An 8,353-nucleotide genomic window follows, 5' to 3' on the forward strand; every position below is an offset into this window, starting at 1 on the left:
AATTTTGATTACATGGTCACCATCTGACGTAGTAAACTGTTTCTCGGATTACAAGAAAACATTTGACATTAGGCTTGTTACTCAGTGTGGTTACCTGAAGGTAGCAGTGCATCAAATGAGTGGATGGTGCCTACCTCCCACCTGCCGCACTAGGGTATCAGTTTGCGATAAGTCTCAGTCGTCTCCTAGAATACGGCCAGCAAGAATTAGCTGACACTTAAATCTCCCGTTGCACTGCTGGGTGAACAAGGATATAGAAAAAACAAACTTTGTCCAGGAGTCTGATCGGCCGGAAAACTGAATGCAACATTTTTCTCAGACGAGGTGGCCGAGAGGTTAAGGCGTTGGACTGCTAATCCAATAGGGTCTCCCTGCGTGGGTTCGAATCCCATCCTCGTCGTACGATATTTTCCCCTTTATGTTTTAGTATTTGTGCTGTACTTAAAACCACTCAAGCAAAACACACCACCTGCCCGTGGGAAAAGTAACTGCTTCTTGATTGCACAAATTACTTCTCTGCTTAGGACTCTTGGCAGGATCATATTATATTAATAATATCGTTACCTTTCTTCCTCACCAATAAACTGTGCGTCCCTCACCTTTGTATCATCTGTATATGTTACTTATGTAAACAGTGTTGGTACCACAAATATAAATATAAATACATAAGAATATTGAGGCGAAATGTGCAGAATAAATCGCAAAGGAAGAACTGATATGAAGTTTCCAAGGCCAACCAGAATACAGCCAACACTGAGAAAAGAACACGCTCCCACAATATGCTGTTAGTGGCTCCTGACACCAGCACATTTACAACAGATGTACTGTCATTAAAAGACTTTGTAGTTTCTTTGTGGTTACTTGTAGTTGAGTTATATATATATTAGACTTGTGGACGAGCGGTTATTATACTGGAGTAGCTTTGTAAGTGGATAATCTTCTTTCCCATTTGTCATGTAGTGACAGGAGAGGTAAAGAATAGTATGGGACTATTTTTATTTGTCTTGGAAATATTAACAAGTCTCTCACACAGAGCGAAGTATAGAGTCCAGCTAGCTATGTCTCTGTCTCGCTCTCTCTGTCCCTCTCTCAAGTTGCTAAGCCCTTCTCCCTGCGACCTGTCTCTTCTATCGCCTGTCTACTTCTGAGCTCTCTTTCCTAAATTCTGGTGTAGCAGGGGTTGTATCACGTGTGTTCCTTGTGAGTGGAAAGTTCTAGAAGCCTGTGTGTGAGTATGTGTGTATGTGTGTGTATGGTCACTAGGCGCTGTCGTGTGCCTATAAAGCATTCCTTGAGTTAAGAGTGTGTAAGCATGTTTAGCATTGCTCGATTCTCGCAGACACAATACCTTCTCATCATCTGACTCCCTTCTTCTATCTGTCTCTCTATCTATCTATTTATCTATCTATCTATTATGATTTGTAATTATAATATGGAGTCCTAAGATATGCTCGGCCGCGCGAAAATGGCGTACCATCGACAGTTAATAGTCCTAACATATTAATACATATTATATACACATTATAATGAACTTATAAGCTAATTAAGTGAAATACATAATATTGTAAAAGTAATATAATTGTAAGAATATTGTATACATATAATATTTATAGTAAATAGTGATTATTTAGTAATATTACATTTTAAACAAGTTGTATACATATTTGAATAAATGCATTAAAGTAAATTATTTAACTGTAATACAATATGTACTTGGGTTATTGTAGTGAAATGCATAATTGTGTTGGCCTTATAACTGTAGTTACATTTTGTTAATGCAACTATTACATAAGTGTCTTGGCCTTATAATTGTAGTTAAAGTTACATAAAAGTTACATCTTGTTAATGCAACTCTTACATAAATGGTACATATTGTTGGTAGTTACATAATTGTAGTTAAAGTTACATAAAAGTTACATCTTGTTAATGCAACTGTTACATAAATTGGTACATATTGTTTGTAGTTACATAATTGTAGCAAGTGTAACATAATGCAATCGTTTGTCGTTACATAATTGTTACATATCGTTTGTAGGTACATAATTGTAGTTAAAGTTACATAAAAGTTACATCTTGTTAATGCAACTGTTACATAATTGGCAAAGTGTAACATAATGCAATCGTTTGTCGTTACATAATTGTTACATATCGTTTGTAGTTACATAATTGTAGTTAGTGTAACATAATGCAATCGTTTGTCGTTACATAATTATAATGAGTTACATAATTGTTACATATCGTTTGTAGTTACATAATTGTAATAATTGCAGTCCTAACATATGAATCCGGTCTTGCTGCGGTCGATGATAGTGATGATGTGTCATGCCACTTGCTTGTGGAGACAACAATTTGCTTTTTTGTTTGTAGTTTATGTGGTATTTTGACATATGTAGTAACACTTACACTTATTTTCATTTGTTTGTTATGTGATCTTACTCTATTTCTCTTTTTTCTTTCTTACTTTTCTTTCTTTCTTTCTCTCTTTTTTTTTTTTTTTGTATATATTGATTTTCTATAGTTTGTTTTTCTTCGCTTGTGTACGCTTTTTCCATGTTGTTCATGGTTGCATAATTACTGGCTAATTTCCTTGGGATACTTTGTTAAAGTTTAGTTTATATTGCGCAGATATTATTTAAAATGATATTATATAGTCCCATATTTTGTTGTTTTATATAAAAAAAATATATATATACACTATATACAGTATTAACTATTTACACTGACTTGTTGTTCACTTGTACCTATCGTGGGTAATATGTGTGTCAGCACTGTGTGGAAATCATTGTCTTCACGATTGTGTTGAAGATGTTCACTCTTGCTAACGTCATTTGTGTTGGCCATTTTTTTTTTCTAGTTTACCTTGTAACTTAATTTGTCTGTTTCCACTAGGTAGCTTTAATTAATAAATATTAAATACAGTTCTTTTAATCGCTCACTGAGTAACTGTGATGATATATTTTCTTTATTACTTTGTAGATGTAATAATGTATAGTTGTATGTATGAAGCACGTATTTTATGTAGGTATAAATGGTAACACTCGTTGGTAGTAAAGAAATGTTATAATAAATGAATGAATAATTTACAGTGTAGAATATTTATTGTTGGTGATTATTTAGTGTTTGAGTTATGCAGATAACTAAAGTAAGTTTGTGTATTTAAGCTGTAACTATAAAGCACGTTTTATATGTTTGTGCAGAAGCTTATTGTCTATCACTGTGTATTGTATAAATGAAGTAACTATGTAACTCACTAATTTTTACCGTGGTGGGAATGGTGTGAGTGGTGGTGCAGGTGGTGTGTTGACCGACGTGGCGTCTTTTCAGCAAGCACGCATGATGACGTCGACTTCCCACACTGTTGGCTGTGGTGAGTGAATGAGTAGCGATGAGTAACTTGAGTGAAGACGAGTGAGTAAGATGAGTTGTGAATATGGACTTGGTATTTGCTTCATCGTCTTGACCTCTTCACACCTGCGTAAGCGTGGAGGTTGGGTGGCTGTTGCAGAGAGAGGAGGGTGAGGTCTGGTGGTTATGAGTTGTGTCTCATTCTTCGTTTGTTTGTCCCGTTTTTCTTTGTCGATGTCTTCTCGGTCCTTTTTCCTTGTGATTTACTCATTGTGGGATGAAGGCTGCCGCCACTTGTAGGTGCGTGTAGAAGATTTACAGACGACGTAGAGTTGTTAATTGTAGTTGATTGTAGATGGTTGTAGTTCGCTGGTTCGTCGTAGAAATTGCAAGATCGTATCAATATTTTGTTAAACTACTTGCAAGGCGTCGTGTGATCTCTTCACCTCTGCATCAGCATGATGATCGGGGAGACGGAGGGGGCTGGTTGGAGAGAACTGTCAGGAGCTGGTTGTAAGTTGTTGGTTGTGAGAGGTATTCTTGTTTTCAATCTTGATATTTTGTAGGAATTCACTGTTGATTCGTAGACGAGGTTCGTATACGTTCGCTGCTACCAAATGTCATAAAAGACTTTGTAACTCCTTTGTGGTTACTTGTAGTTGAGTTATATATATATTAGACTTGTGGATGAGCGGTTATTATACTGGAGTAGCTTTGTAAGTGGATAATCTTCTTTCCCATTTGTCATGTAGTGACAGGAGAGGTAAAGAATAGTATGGGACTATTTTTATTTGTCTGGGAAATATTAACAAGTCTCTCACACAGAGCGAAGTATAGAGTCCCGCTAGCTATCTCTCTGTCTCGCTCTCTCTGTCCCTCTCTCAAGTTGCTAAGCCCTTCTCCCTGCGACCTGTCTCTTCTATTGCCTGTCTACTTCTGAGCTCTCTTTCCTAAATTCTGGTGTAGCAGGGGTTGTATCACGTGTGTTCCTTGAGAGTGAAAAGTTCTAGAAGCCTGTGTGTGAGTATGTGTGTATGTGTGTGTATGGTCACTAGGCGCTGTCGTGTGCCTATAAAGCATTCCTTGAGTTAAGAGTGTGTAAGCATGTTTAGCATTGCTCGATTCTCGCAGACACAATACTTTCTCATCATCTGACTCCCTTCTTCTATCTGTCTCTCTATCTATCTATTTATCTATCTATCTATTATGATTTGTAATTATAATATGGAGTCCTAACAATCACCACATGTCCACTGTTGGCATTTTGTGAGTTCAAAATTATTAGCATCCTCGGCTCATGACATATTTTGTGGTGATGTATCTTCACTATTCTCACCATCCCCCAGATGATTATTAAAAACTTAAGTGGCCATTTATCGTATTGGAGATAAGAAACGTAACCTTCAATGGCCCCCTCGTTACATGAATCGTCCCTCAAGTTAAAAAAAAAAAAAAAAATCAACTTCAACAGTTTTGATCCAATTTTGACCAAATGTGGAAGGCTTGAGGAAGGCAAGAACGATGGGGGTCGATTCTAAGAACAATTACTCATAAGGTCAAGGTCACAGGGCAAAGTCAAAGTCTAACCCAAGTGTTTTTCTGTGAACATAGCAATTAAAAAATTTCTGATGTGATCTGGACCAAACTTGGTGGAAGGGTTTAGGACCAAGCAAGGGCTTGGCTATGGTCAGACTCAAATATGAAGTCCGTTTGGGTGGGGCCCGAGCGGGGATTTCCCTCTCTACAGCTCTGCCAAACCTCCTCTCTCTCTCTCTCTCTCTCTCTCTCTCTCTCTCTCCAGTGGCTTGTGGGGATCAGTGTCAGTTCAGCATTTTCCAACTGTATAATTTTGATTCACCCAAGTTTCGTCAAGGTACACAATGTTCTGGGAAGACTCTTTAACCTGCCGCATTTCTCTCAAAAATCTGGTCCGAGCTGCTGCTACATCGCTCTTTTCCATAAGGAACTTTCGGCCATCAACTTTTGCAAATTTGAAGCCCATCTGCAAGAGAATCCTGTGAAGAGACTCGTTGCTTCCGTTGAAAGATATGTTTTCCTTGAGTTCTTCGTAAATCCTGTGCAATGTAGGAATTTCATGCCTTTCATAGAATCCCAGGACAGTTCTTCTGACCACACACTTATCGAAATCGTCGAGATTCGTTACAGTTGCACTGCGCTTCTTTGTTGGTGACGAGAATACTGGCCGTTCTGGTGGCATTTGTGTCACACAAGCTTTATTAAATTTAGAGCAGATTCTTTGGACTGTTTTTTCGCTAACGTTGGTAGCTTTGGCAGTGCGAGCAACTGCTCTTGAAGGTGGAATTATAAAGTCTCTTAGCCTTTTCTTCTAAAAAATACTCGTTCACATTGTAAATAAGTTCTTTCTCCCGACTGTGGAGCACACGAGAGCGAGTCGGAGTAGCTGCCATCGTGGGTGGGATCAGGCAGGAGGTGACCGGTCACCTGTAGTCTGAGGTGGGTGTCCTTGACCTCTGGCACCGTCGGAAAGCGACGTTGTCACGTGGTGTGGAATTTACACAAATCATTGCTATTATACTAAAAAGCGACACATTCATAGCACTATATAACCTTATTTAATATATTTAATAAGTACAGAATATTTAAGATACAATTTCAAATAGTAAATAGCTGACATGACAGAGAGAGAGACAAGTACTGGGGCTGATGCGGCAAAGCTGTAGAGAGGGAAATCCCCCCTCGGGCCCCACCCAAACGGACTTCATATTTGAGTCTGACTTTAATTAGATTTAAAGAGAGTAGGTTCCTTTCAAGGTCATAAAGAGAGGGTAGTTTGAAGGTTTTGTCCAATTTAGACCAAATTTGGTGGAAGGGTTCAAGGTAAGCCAAGGATGAAGAAGTTAAATTATGACAACACCCAGTCAAAGGTCATAGTCATAGGGTAAGGTCAAAGTTCAAAATTCCACCTATGCATTGTAGAGTACCAGCATTTACTTGATGTTGTGTCAGCATCTACTTTGCTTGCCATAACTAACTGAAATATGCATCACATCACAGCAAAAATGGATGAGAGGGAAATGAGTGGGATGGGAATGGGTGGGAAGTGTTGGGTGGTAAGCCATGACTGGCTATACATTGTGAAGATGAGTGATGTTGATTGATCGGTAAGGTGCAATTCAGATTTATCTCACAAACTTGGAGGTAGGAAGGAAAAAAAGTACAAAATACAAAACGTGGGAGCGTCTGGGCCCTTCGGCTAATGCCCTGGGTATAGGAGGTGTGGGAAAGTGATTTTGTGTGGTGTGGAGAGAGAGGGTGGTACAGTACGGTACGGTACGGTATGGTGTGGTACGGAACGGTACGGTATGATATGTCATGGTATGGTATGGCAATATGCTGTGTGGTGAGATGTGGCATCACCTAAGTCAGTAAAGTCTATAGGAATGAAGCATATTTCACCAGAAAATAGCTAGTGAGGCAGGATAAAGTGGAAGGACTGGAGTGGGTGCAGGTGATGGGCTAGGATCGTGGTGGGGCCGGCGCGAGGAGTACACCCTGTGACGACAGATGTCGTTATGATGGGTGATGTAGGTGGGAAAGAGATTTCACTTCAGATTCCAGCGCTAGAGTGCAGAAAATGGACTGCTTATGTGTATGCAGAGAGGAGTGTGAGGCATTGGGGTGGTCGCGGGTGGAGGCAGTGCGGGAGTAGTGAAGTGCTGATGGATGTCATGACGGGTGATGTAGGTGGGAAAGAGATTTCACTTCAGATTCCAGCGCTAGAGTGCGAAAATGGACTGCGTATGTGTATGCAGAGAGGAGTGTGAGGCATTGGGGTGGTCGCGGGTGGAGGCAGTGCGGGAGTAGTGAAGCGCTGATGGATGTTGTAGTGGGTGGGGCGGGTTGGAGTAGTGGTGAGTGGAGGCAGGGTGGGATTAGCCTGTACACTAAGTGATGGGTGTTGTACACTGGATGGTATGGGTGTGGTAAAGACTTACAACTCTCCCCAGGATGAGGCCACACTTCCCCAAAAGAGGTAATTTAATTGTGGGGAAAAGAGGCTCAGGTTCCATCCTAGTCTGAGACTAATAACAGTAAGAACAACAAGTAGAACAAAATTATAAGCACTCATTGCCTTTTTACTTATGCTGCGACGCTGTTAAGAGATCGGATGAACATTGGAGAAATTGCCATTAATACAGCTACACAGAAAAACAAATAAAAAATGTTAAGGGTGACACCGTATATGCTGATGTCGTTACTTCATTCCATAATTAAATATAAACAGAGAATACGATCTGCAGAAGGAGAAAGGGAGAGATACGGCGATAAAGTTGATGTAAGAGCTACAGTGTAAGAAAACGTGGAAAATTAATGCTGAGTTTTACCCCATCCCACAAAACCCACGGCGTGTGAGGTATACAAACAAGAAAGCAACTCACTGGCCTAAGTCAGCCCTGGCTTTACGGGTTTTAAGGGCCAGTGAGAGGGTTGTATAATTTAGGAAGACTACGGTACAAGTGGTGGGTCCTGGGGCTATATTACAGGGTTAACCTCTGTACTACAAGAACGTCATTTACTCGATATTCATATTACTACCTCACACTGAAGAGATCAGTAACACTCAAGCACATTAACCCTTTCAGCACAGTGACTTTTATTTTACTCCTGTTCTCTCTACACAGTTTTACACAGCTTAGTAGTGACCTTTTCACCCTGAACAGATAACATAATATAACCTTCACTAACCTCTTCACTACCATGGGACTCTTCCAAGCTGAGTATTATCACCACACCTTCCGCCCGAGGACGGCGTGATCATAGTATTATTTCTGTTTCCAGATATTATTTTTATAAGCTAAGAGGAAATTTGATAGTGAAGAGACAAATGAAGATTATATTTACTTGCCAAATTCGAAAACTTTCTCTTTCATCTGCAAAGTAAAAGTGTCTGACAGAAAAATAAATTAATAAATACAAGAAGCGGTGCCAACGCACAGCCAACCCTTCCCCGAGTGTCATTTTAGTG

The 8,353-nt window shown here is 39.7% G+C and overlaps 1 non-coding gene across 1 annotated transcript; it reads left to right on the forward strand.

Annotated features, from left to right (window-relative positions):
* Positions 1–318: 318 nt before the first annotated feature.
* Positions 319–400, forward strand: TRNAS-GCU (transfer RNA serine (anticodon GCU)). The gene has a single exon. It is a non-coding gene; the product is annotated as a tRNA-Ser (tRNA).
* Positions 401–8,353: the final 7,953 nt, after the last annotated feature.

This window comes from Coenobita brevimanus, chromosome 114 (genome assembly GCF_032717465.1).
Source record: "Coenobita brevimanus isolate Jiangsu-jjx chromosome 114, ASM3271746v2, whole genome shotgun sequence".
NCBI classification, from domain to species: domain Eukaryota; kingdom Metazoa; phylum Arthropoda; class Malacostraca; order Decapoda; family Coenobitidae; genus Coenobita; species Coenobita brevimanus.